The sequence below is a fragment of the Camellia sinensis genome, chromosome 12 (assembly GCF_055761805.1).
Source record: "Camellia sinensis isolate YWXY chromosome 12, ASM5576180v1, whole genome shotgun sequence".
Classification (NCBI taxonomy): domain Eukaryota; kingdom Viridiplantae; phylum Streptophyta; class Magnoliopsida; order Ericales; family Theaceae; genus Camellia; species Camellia sinensis.
The window spans coordinates 102,977,811-102,989,585 of NC_138972.1; the positions used below are offsets into that span (position 1 = coordinate 102,977,811).

Sequence of the window (11,775 nt, forward strand, 5' to 3'; positions counted from 1 at the left end):
TGTAGCCGACAACCAAATGGTGCAGAAAGATTGCAAGTTCAGTCCGAGAGAGCATATTTCGAGCACAACTCCTTGAACCCCCACCAAAAACTTGGAATGTACCAGGTTTTGCCGGTTTCTAGCAAAATAAATATGTTCACATTCAATAGGAATAGCGATCTGAGTAAAATATTTGAAACACTTTTCTTGCCTCTAGGAATTGAGTAATCTACTTTTGGAAGACTATGTACTAACAAAGCAAAGACGTGAAACTTCTGAGATGATAGACAAAAACAAAAGCAATGCCTTATTGCGAGCTTACATTCCATCTATCTGGATTGAAGCACAATGGATCCATGAAGTATTCTGAATTACTGTGATTGTATCGAAACCACAATAACAATTTCCAGCCTTTTGGGATTATGAAACCTGCAAGTCTTCATTATGATCACTAATTCTCAACAATTTCATGTGTTTACAAAATTTAGCGGCATACCTTGAAATTCAACTTCTTCCGTCACCTGAGCGAAAAAGGAAGGGTGAAATGTTTGTGAGTCTCAAAGTTTCTTCCACCACCTACATGAAAGGTGACAAATGCATAAATGATTCAACTTGGGCAACTACACAAAATTATTTGAAGCTGGTTTTTCTTCTATTATTTTCTTCATCTATTATCAAGAAAATGAAAGAAAAAACATCTATTATCAAGAAAATGAAAGAAAAAACACAGCACACAGGATACAATAAAACCCATCATTGTTCTTTACTGAGACAGTGACAAGTTCAATCAAACTTGGCAAAAAAAGACCTTGTTTGTGTATTTCATTTCAGAAACATCACTGCCTGTGATAAATTCCCCGTTCTTCTTCCCGCTTACAGCCATATTTTCCTCCTGCCAATCACATTGATAGTACAGATTCCAACTAGGAATTTTCCCCAAATCCCAACAAACTAACTCTGAGAGATGTCTCAAGGGATATACAACAAAACAGCAAATATACCATTCAAAGGCAACCGGGGTTTCTTCTTTTTCTTCTTCTTTCCTGACAAAGTAAAAAATTAATTCTTATAAGAAAAACGATGACATACTCACTGCTGGAAAACTGATTTTTAGCGGCGTTTTAACATCATAAAAAAAAAATAATGATTTATCACATTTTCACCTTACTTTTGCTAAAATAAAACTAATTTGCAGATTTATCAGTTTATCACATTTTCACCTTACATTTTCAGATTTTCAGATTTATCAGTTTATCACATTTGCTAAAATAAAACTGATTTGCAGATTTATCAATAAAATAATGATTTATCAATTTATCAGTTTATCAAAAAAAATAAAACTGATTTGCAGATTTATCACATTTTCACCTTACTTTTGCTAAAAAAATAATGAGCATCATGCCCCTCAATGATGAATTTAAACAATAAATTCAATATACTTAAAGGTGATACCAAAAAGCTTCAATGTGCAAACAAAAGAAAACATAACATCATAAAAAAAATTCCCTCCATAGAACCCAACTGAACCTTTTAAATAACAGAAAGCATACCAACTGATCCTCTTCCTAGAGTTCGTGCTGCTATATATGCAAAAGCCCACATCTGGAAACAAGCCAATCCCATTTTCTGGCATAGCAAGCAGACCTCTGAAAGAAACTCAAACAAGTAAAAATTAATAACTTAAATAGTGTTTTTTATCTAAATATATATATATATATATATATATATATCTGTGTGCTAGAAAAGGCAACCAGACCTCAGTGATAAGCTGGTAGCGACCACGACCAGATAGGCCAATTCCAAATCCCATTGTTATGTTGTCCATGAAGCTTATATATGGCTTTTGTACTCATAAATTTTACATATTAAAGAATATTCTGCAGTAAATACGTGCAGCAGATGTAGTCAGAGTGGCCAAATAATGCAGCAGATGTTATGCCTGTGAATATTGTGGCAACAGCTGATGAATACTTCTTCAAGATTGTATCTGGTCACATCAAACAAAATGTCAGATTGCAACTAAGAAAATTCCCCATGCAATAACTTGTGTAATGGTGCATATTGAACTCCTAAAGTTAGCCTCAATCTTATAGAAACAAGTCTCTTTTCTTTTCTTTTATTCTTTTTTCCTTTCTTTTTGAACCATTATAGAAACAAGTCTATAAAACAAAACAAACCAAACCAAGCCTTAAGTCCCATCAAGTCTAGAAACAAGTCTATGAGATGAAAAAACCATAATGTACAAATGACTAATTTCAGACCAAACAGTATGCATAGCTATAAATTCTACAATAATGTCAAATAAGAGGACAGATAAAGATAACTAAAAGAAAATGCCTCAAATTACTTACAAAGATCAATGTATACACATGCACTCGTTGCAACTGGAAGACCCAGAGCAGTAGCACCCTCATGTTGCTAGTTTAAGAGAATGAAATCAGTACTTTGATTTTGTTAGATGCTCTAATCCATCTAGTTGATTGAGAAGCTCCAGCATCGTCCCCTGCACTTCACTATCACCATTACCAGATCCAAATTCCATTCAAGCAGATCCAATGCTGTCGATTTCATCCATTAAAAAAAATAGAAATGAAGTCCAACTGGCACAAAAAATGAGATACGGTTATGAATGAGAGTCGAAAAATGCACCATCTGGTGATACTGCACAAAATCAACTAGGCTATGCTGTAACTAGATAACAGATCAACCCTGACATGCAAACTAAGCTAAGAAATTTCTGTACATATATTCTACACAATACACATGAGAGAGAGAGAGAGAGAGCGCTCCTAACAGAAAACTCAAAAAAAATGGAGTGTGTCATGATGTTAAGAAGTTCCAGATTTCTTTCGTATTTTGACACTTCACCAGGATGCTCTGGTTTATTATCGCCGTTGTCATCAGTGTCGGCTCGATCAGTGTCATTGAAAGTCGTCCCATTCTCATCTTCGCCTCCATATTCTGATGAACCATTTACCTCCTCACTCAACCCCATATTTTCAATCAACTTTGCTGCATCTGCACTGTCATTAACATCCCCACTGTCTTGCACTGCATTGTAAATGAATAAATAATGAGTCAGCTCAACTGTGGTGTTGTTTGGTGCAACTTATAATGCTGCTTATAACTTTTCTTATTTTGAGTCTGTGAAAGTGTTTGGTGCAGCTTTTACTTATAGCTTATGAGACAGAAATAGCTCAAATAAAGTTGAAAAAAGCTGGGGAAATCATTCTTTTAGCTTCTATTTATCATCAACTTACAGCTTTGGAAAAGCTGCACCAAACAGGCTCTAAGAATAATTACACAACTACTACTAAAAACAGTGAGGAAAATATTCAAATCTTGCCATCAGATGAGAACTCCTGAACTTCAACGCTATTGTATGTCATAACCTGGACCAATGGAGTTGAATTGCCATACTCACTAGCACTTCGCAATGATGATGCTGAAGCAACTTCAGGTTTGGTACTGCTTCAACTATATCACCACCACCATCATCAACATGTTTCTCCGTTTTCCTCTTTATATTAGCTGAAGAAGCTTGAGATGCCACGGCTATGCCTGCATTGAACCATGTTCAGATGAAAAATTTAGAACCATTACTGCTAGATCAAATCCCAATCAGGTGAAGTTAATGAAGATAATCCAACTTGATCACTTACATATGGAATCAAAAGATATTCGCTATCTCTCCTTTAATTGCATTAGAGTACTTCCATAAATTCCATTTTAATGCCTTTTTTCCCAAGTAGCTGGAAATTATGCTAGAATGATAATATGTAAATGCGTCAATTCAGGCTTTAATTGTGGCTTGCACTGAACAGTTAAGTCTTTGACACCTATCTGCAAGATGCTACAAACTTTACCAATGGACTATGGATTGGTTACATTTTGCTAGATAACCAATTGTCCAAAAATCTTAAACTATTCAGAATGAGTCCATCAATGTAAATAAGCTAACACCCTCCCTCATGTGTTCCCATCTGGCAGGTGGAGAGGGAAGTAGACAAAAACATAAACTAAACTAAACATAAAGCACAAACACGCATAGAGTGGTGTTTAATAATAACAACAACCTTGATTCTCACATAAAAGGGCCAACCTATGATATCAATTGGGTTCATAGTCCCCAATTATATCCCAAGACCTCACATGTAGACTTTCAATGTAGAATTCAACACACTTAGCATGACTCAATATCATTACAATCTTGCCCCTTATCCCCTACCGTCCTCGCCAAAGGCCCAAATTTGAAGAATAAGATAATTCTTAAAAGTTAAAACAATGTAAGTATATTCTAGAATATAACTAAAAAGTCTCATCGTTTAGTACCTCTTCAGCAGTTCAAAACACCAGCTACATGAAAGGAATGAAATTCAAGACCCAGCCAGAGTTACCTTCCACGAGAAAACAGAAGTGGACACACATAGAGGACAACAGTATCGGTCTGCAAAATGATGGTAATACAATGATGCACTTAAGTCTATGAAACATTAAAGAACAATGTGTTTGGTAATATAACCCAGAAAACTAAATCTACTTGCAGATATCATCTAAAATTTATAATTCAATATCTATGTGAAGCATCCTCCACTCCACCTCCCATCTTTTCTTTAACACAATACTGCAAGATGAGCAAAGTACTCATGTGGACATATCAAGAAAGGATCGACTTCAAGCTCTCCCCCTACTTTTTTGGGTTAATCCATTCAATTTTAGACATGCTCAAGTCCTAGCTCAATCATTAGGCATCTGTTATCAATGCTTAAAAGATTACCAAGTAGAGTGATCAAACCTTGAGATAGTTAGAACATTGGCACTAAAACAACTTCAAATCCAACAAAGTAGTATTAAATTTTTGTTCCTTTATTCAGCCAAAAATTCAAGCTTATCAGAGTGATTTATGCAACAAAATCTTCTCCTTCACTTCTCCATTTATTTAATTTTTTTCTCTTCTCTAGAGCATATTTAGGACACATTACATTGTCAGAAACAGAGAAAGAAAGAGAATTACATACCTTTTTGCTGATCAAATCTCAGATACGGAAGATCAGTGAAGATGGCGAAGACTCACTGTCATTAGGGTAAAACCAAAATCAAAGAGAGAAGGGGAGAGGCAGAAATCAAACCTAGCGAGTGTGAGTTCGAAGGGAGCACATTCAGAGCATTTTCGATCCGGATACAAAACCAGTTGCAATCTTGCAGAAACCCACTCTGCACTTAAATCATTAAAATCAAAGAGGGATCAAGACCCATTACAGAGAGACAGAGAGAGAGAGAGAGAGAGAGAGAGAGAGAGAGAGAGAGAGAGGGGGGGAAGAAGAGATTAGGGATTTTTTGGGTTTGAGATTAGGGATTTTTTTTTTTGGGAGGCGGTGTGGAAGCAGGAATGGGAAAAAAATAAAGGGGGGGAGCGGTAATGGAAATCAATTTAGGGGGGATGAAAAATAAAAATAAAAATAAAAAAATAATTAAATAAATTTATTTTTTGTTAAAATATATATATTTTTTGTAGTTAATGAATTTTTTTAAATTTTTTTTTTTTTTTAGTTATTAAGATTGAAAATTTATTTGTTTCATTTTTATTTTAATGAAAAAAATATTATTATTTTTTATTTTGTAGAAGTAGGGGTAATATATATTTTAATAAAAAATATTTTTCACTAAAATAAAAATATTTTTCACTAATATATATTTTAGTGGTAGTGTAAATGGAGTGGCAGGGATGAAAGAGAGGTAATGGTAGTAGTAGTAGCAGTAGTAGTAGTGGTGGTGGTAGTAGAGTGGTGGCGATAGTAGTAGTAATGGTAGTCGTAGAGGTGAAGTAGCGACAGTGGAAGTAATAATGGTGGTGGAATGGTGTTTGCAGTAGTGGTGAAGGTGATAGAAGAGATGGGTGGTGAGAGAGAGTGATAGACAGAGAGACACAGAGATGAGGGAGAGAGTGATAGACAGAGAGACACAAATATAGAAAGAAGAGAGATGAGTGAGAGAGATAAAGAGAAGAGAGATGAGCGAAAGAGACAGAGAGAGAAAATAGATGAAAGAAGAGATAGATGGGTGAGAGACACAGAGAGACACAGAGATGAGGGAGAAAGTGAGCAATGTGAACACAATTGGAGAGAGAGATAAACAGACAGATAGACACATAGAGAGAGAGAGAGAGAAGAGTGAGAGAGAGACAAACAGACACAGAGAGAGAAAGAAAGAGAGAAGAGTGATAAGTGAGAGAGAGATAAAGAGAGAAAGAGATATAGAGAGAGAGAGACAGACAGAGAGACGGAGGGAAAAAGAGATAGAGAGAGACATATAGAAAAATAGAGAGAAACAAGCGATGAGAGATATATAGAAAGAGAACGAAAAGAGATGAACGAGAGAGAGAACAGAAAAATAGAGACATAGAGAGAAGACAAATGAGAAAGATAAAGAGAAGAAAGATGAATGAAAGACACACAGACAGATAGACAAACAGACAGAGAAAGAAGAGAGATAGAGAGAGAGAGATAGAGTGATGAGCGATAGAGAGAGATAGACAAAATGGTTGCTAAAAGTGTATTTTCTTATAGTGGATCGATAAATCGAGAAGGAGCTCGATAAATAGAGAAGATGAGAGTAAGAGAGTGAGCAAGACGAACATAGTAAGAGAGAAATAGACAAAGAAAGATAGGCGAGAAATGTTATATCAAAAGAGTAAGACGACATTGTTTTTTTTTAATTTCTTTTGCGACAGAAAAATACTGTTGAATTTATTCAAACCATTTTGTGACTATATATATATGAAGCTATCTCAAAACCACAATCACTATGCTAGGTTAGAGTTTTCCAAAAACTCTTTTGAGAAAATTATACTTCTTGTTTTTCGTGTTATATTGTTTTTACTGAATTTTTTTAATATTTTAAGTATTTTTTAAAATTTTTAGACACACCTAACATAAATGCACCTAAAAATTTAAAAATTTGTAAAAAAAATATTTTAAAAATTCACTAAATACCAAAAATACAAAAAAAATACAATAATTCAATACCGTCGCAAATGCTCTCATTTTTTGAGACGGCAAATAGTGCCGTCGCAAATGCTCTGCTTTTTTGAGATGGCAAATGGTTCCGTCGCAAATACTCTGTTTTTTTAAGACGGCAAGTGTGCCGTCGCAAATAGTTCCGTCTCATATACCCACTTTTCTTGTAGTGAGGAATGAGAAGGAGTTGTGTGTGAGAGTGAGATGAGAAACGGAGAAGGGTTAGGGCAAAATTTTGGGGGGAATCCCCAATTTGAGAGGGAATTTCAAATTAAGATAAAATTTTGTGAAAATATTTGCTGCTAATTTTTTTCGAGATGTGAAAAATAGATCAGGCTTGTTAAATTAATATTTTTTAATTTTATTTATTGTTTATACTTTTTACTTTATTGGAGTTTTATGACTCAGTTTGTGAAAAAAAAATTACAAAATTTAGAAATATTTAGAAAGTATAAATTTAAAAAGAAGTCTTACAAATCAGATTTATTTACTCATAAGTCATGAGTGAATTTTTTTTACACACTTAGCCCTCGTTTTGATAATGAAATTTTTTTAAAACTTTTTAAACATATGTTTTGTGTCTGTAAAATGATTATTTCATTAGTACTGGTAATAATATTGAAAATTTTATTAAAATGATAAATAATGGGGATATTTTGTCTTTTATTTGTGAATTTTGATTTATTCTTAATTTATTAGTGTTATTGAAATATGATGATGTAAAAAGTATAAATAGTTTAATTGTACTTTTTAAAAATAATAAATTTATTATTAAAAATTAAATTCATCAGACTGACTTGTAACTATGCCTTTAAATTTTTGCAATGTAAAACTATCGACAAACAGCCAATAACAAGTTGCCCATTTTAGCATACCTTTCGCGTGAGGGCCCAATTATTAAAAGATGTGTTCAACCATCAAATGAAAGCCGACTACTTCTTCCATCTAAAAATAATAATCTATTTTCAGAATTTAATTTCTTTTTATAATACAATTATTACATTTTAAAAATATTAATTTTTCAAAATTACCTTTTGATAGTATATTTTTTTAGACATATCAATTGTCATAATTGTACTTTTTGTATTATTAATGGATTTAAAAAAAGGACAAAATAAGAAATTCATATTATTTTAATAACTAATTTTTTAAAAAAATTAATATTTTGAGATAATAAAAAAAATAAGATATTAATATTTTTGGATGGTAGGTGTACAACCTCTTAATAAAAATAATTAATTTTTTAATTTTCATTCGGCTACCAAACAATTTAGTAGCCGAAAGTAGGTATTTGGTGACTAAAAGAAATTTTGTCGCCGAAAGTTGACATTTGGCGACCAAAAGTTTGGTCGGGAAAGATTAAAAATTATTTTTTTTATTTTCATTCGGCTACCAAAAAATTTAGTAGCCGAAAGTAGGTATTTGGCGACTAAAAGAAATTTTGTCGCCGAAAGTTGACATTTGGCGACCAAAAGTTTGGTCGGGAAAGATTAAAAATTAATTTTTTTATTTTCATTCGGCTACCAAAAAATTTAGTAGCCGAAAGTAGGTATTTGGCGACTAAAAGAAATTTTGTCGCCAGAAGTTGACATTTGGCGACCAAAAGTTTGGTCGGGAAAGATTAAAAATTATTTTTTTTTTTTTTCATTCGGCTACCAAACAATTTAGTAGCCGAAAGTAGGTATTTGGCGACTAAAAGAAATTTTGTCGCCGAAAGTTGACATTTGGCGACCAAAAGTTTGGTCGGGAAAGATTAAAAATTATTTTTTTTATTTTCATTCGGCTACCAAACAATTTAGTAGCTAAAGGTACCTCTACGGCTACTAAATTTTTATTTAGTCGCCAATTGTCATATGTTTAGCTACTAAAAATTGTTTTAGTCGCCAATTGTAATATCTTTAGCTACTAAATTTTTTTTAGTAGCCAATAATCAACATTCCCCTACTAAAAAAAATTAGTAGCTAAAATGTTGACTTTTGCCGACTAATATTATTTTTGGTAGCCAATTCCGTGACTTTTGGCGACTAAATTAGTTTTGGTAGCTAAAAGTGGTCGGCAAAAATGCTTTTTCTTGTAGTGCATGTTGTAAATCACTAACATGTATTTTGAGTTAAAAATTGGAGAGAATTACTTTGACAGTGGGATAGAAAAAAAAATTATAAAAATATGGAAGGTGTAAGTGAATTTGTGATGGGATGTACACGTAAAATTGTGAGAGTGCAAATCTCACTTACATCTCTGTATATATATATATATATATATATATATATATTTTCTGTCTAACGGTTGATTAATTCTTCCTAAAAAATGTTATATATATATACACACTGGAAGATTGTTGGAGTATGGATTATTTTGGAAAGTGTTAAAAAAGTTGACTTTTTATTTATTACGAAAAGACGTATAAAAAGTAAAAATATGATATTATTAGAAAAAATATTATGCACTAATATAATTTAATTATTCCATCCGTTTCAAAATATTAGTCCCTTATTCTATTTTTTATTGTCCCAAAATATTAGTCCCTTTTTAAAAATCAAGAACAAAAATAATATAAATTTCTTATTTTTCCCTTATTTTAAATTCATTAACAACATAAAAATACAATTATGACATTGATATTCTCCAAAAATTGTACTATCAAAGCGTAATTTTAGAAACTTAATTTTTTAAAGTGCAATAATTATACTACTAAACAAAATTGAATTCCCCAAAAAGGACCATTATTTTGGGACGAAGGGAGTAATAAAATTATTAAGAGATTTACGATAAATAAAATATGAAAGTAAGTAAACTCATATAGAGTAAAAAAGAATTGGCTTTTGAGATTGAGAGGCGTGTACTTACTGTCCGTCTCACTGTCCTAAAACTGTTGTTCCTCCCCCACGTGAAGGTACAATCAAAGTGCAACGATTTTAAGATACAACCTAAGCACTCACAACCTTTCTCATCTGATGTTCACGTCCACCAAGAGGATATAAACAAGTCACGAATCATAGTTGCCAAAAAATATAGAAGATAGATTAAACTATACCCTTCAACAAAATCTCAATATATATTATACTCTTGTGTGTCTCTTATGTGTCCTCTATGTTTGGAAAACATATAAATATATATAAGTGAAAATCTTATAAGAATTAATATATAATATTTAACCATTACATAATTATAATAATAAAACTTCATAATATCTATGTAACCGAAATGTTTAAAACCAATATTAATGTTAACAATGGTCAAATAAATTAAATAGAAATAATTAATTTTATTTTTATTAAAATTCCAACATTCTCCTACTTTTAATAAAAATAAAATTTTACATAATACCATAAAGTTTATATTATACCCCCACAATTTTAAAATTTTACACTACAACATATTAGAGTTTTAGAGACCAAATTTTTTGATCTCTAAAAGTGAAAATTTTGTTGCAAAAGATATCTAAAAACTAATTTCTATCATCGTGAGGATAGTTGCTAAAAGGTCATCCCAAAAAGTAGAAAATAAGGCTTTTAGCGACAAAATTTTGAAAATGTCACTCACTAATAAATAGACTTTTATGACAAAATAATTTGATCTCGAAATGATTTATTTTTTGAAACAAAAAAATTTGATCCCAAAATGATAATAATCCATCACTAATATCCAATTTTTGTTGCTAAAAATATAATAACGATACTTTTCGCAACAAAAAATTTGGTCCTTAAAAAATAATTATCCCTACATTTTATAAGGGCAACTACATACTGCGCAATAGATGTGGGAGCCTTCCGAGCTTGAACTACACTTAGTGTTGACAATTTGAAATATATCTTGAACTAGACCCTTTGTGCCAAAGTTCAACTTGTCAGACACACAGTACTAGTACTGGATATCAATTCGCGAGTTAGTGCTCTTAAAGGCCATGCACTAGATCTTGATTCTCATTGGTTACTAGAGACTAGCCCAAGTCATTAAGTTGCGACCTCGCGACGACTTCCACTTAGTAGAACCCTCCAAAGGTATAGTAACATAATGCACCTTGCAGGAGATTGCCTGCCTTGGATTCATTCAAGGTAAAACCGTTCGTAATCAATCACTTCTTTTAGCACTATTGTCTTAGGAATGAGTACGAGATCAACCTTGATATGGTGTCTCCTAAAAAATGAGCGATGGAATCAAGTCACGCTATATGGATTGTTTTTATCCATTATACTTCCTTCACAGAATCTTTAATCACAAAAGATGGGTTACCTCCCTAGGTGATTTCCTAATGGGCTTACACTCATCCCCCTGGACAATAGCAGATCTAGCCTCAACACTAGTAGAGAGACAAAAATTCCTATAGCGATCCCGGGTTTACCCTTGTTGTACAGTGAACCGGACATGTGTCCGTGGATGTTGGTAGTTGTTTATTTCCTAGTTTGCATCCTCTTTACTTTGTATTTTGAGTTATGGGATGTGTTGGGCAGGTTTGTTACAGGTTGGTTGTGCTTGGGAGCCTAGTGTTGCTGCCCAGATTTTTGGTCCTTCGCTCGAGCGAGGAGTTTGTCGCTCGAGCGAGAGTAGTGTTGCCCCGGTTCTGGACCTGAGAGTTGTAGTTTCTGGCTCGAGCGAGATTTTCGTGGCTCGAGCGGTCTGGGTTTTTCTTCGCTCGATCGAGAACTTCTTGGCTCGAGCGAGAGTTTTCTGTGTCTGGTCGCTCGAGCGACCATGTCTTCGCTCGAGCGAGCGTGTTTTATATCAACGGACAGCAGCGTCTAAAACATCACTTTTTCAGTCCCTTTCTTTGATTAAACCC

At 33.1% G+C, this 11,775-nt stretch overlaps 2 long non-coding RNA genes across 3 annotated transcripts; both read right to left on the minus strand.

The window, feature by feature from the left end:
- LOC114321912 (uncharacterized) lies at nucleotides 1-1,960 on the minus strand. 2 transcript variants are annotated; one of them, XR_014345860.1, is made up of 7 exons: nucleotides 1,736-1,960; nucleotides 1,530-1,625; nucleotides 981-1,022; nucleotides 788-871; nucleotides 476-555; nucleotides 302-408; nucleotides 1-118 (listed from the first exon to the last, which is right to left on the minus strand). It is a non-coding gene; the product is annotated as an uncharacterized LOC114321912 (long non-coding RNA). The 2 variants fall into 2 exon arrangements; XR_014345859.1 differs by having other exon boundaries at nucleotides 788-1,022.
- A 417-nt stretch (nucleotides 1,961-2,377) lies between these two features.
- On the minus strand, nucleotides 2,378-4,661 carry LOC114277235 (uncharacterized). Its single transcript, XR_014345861.1, has 3 exons — nucleotides 3,642-4,661; nucleotides 3,404-3,540; nucleotides 2,378-3,030 (listed from the first exon to the last, which is right to left on the minus strand). It is a non-coding gene; the product is annotated as an uncharacterized LOC114277235 (long non-coding RNA).
- Between the last annotated feature and the right edge of the window lie 7,114 nt (nucleotides 4,662-11,775).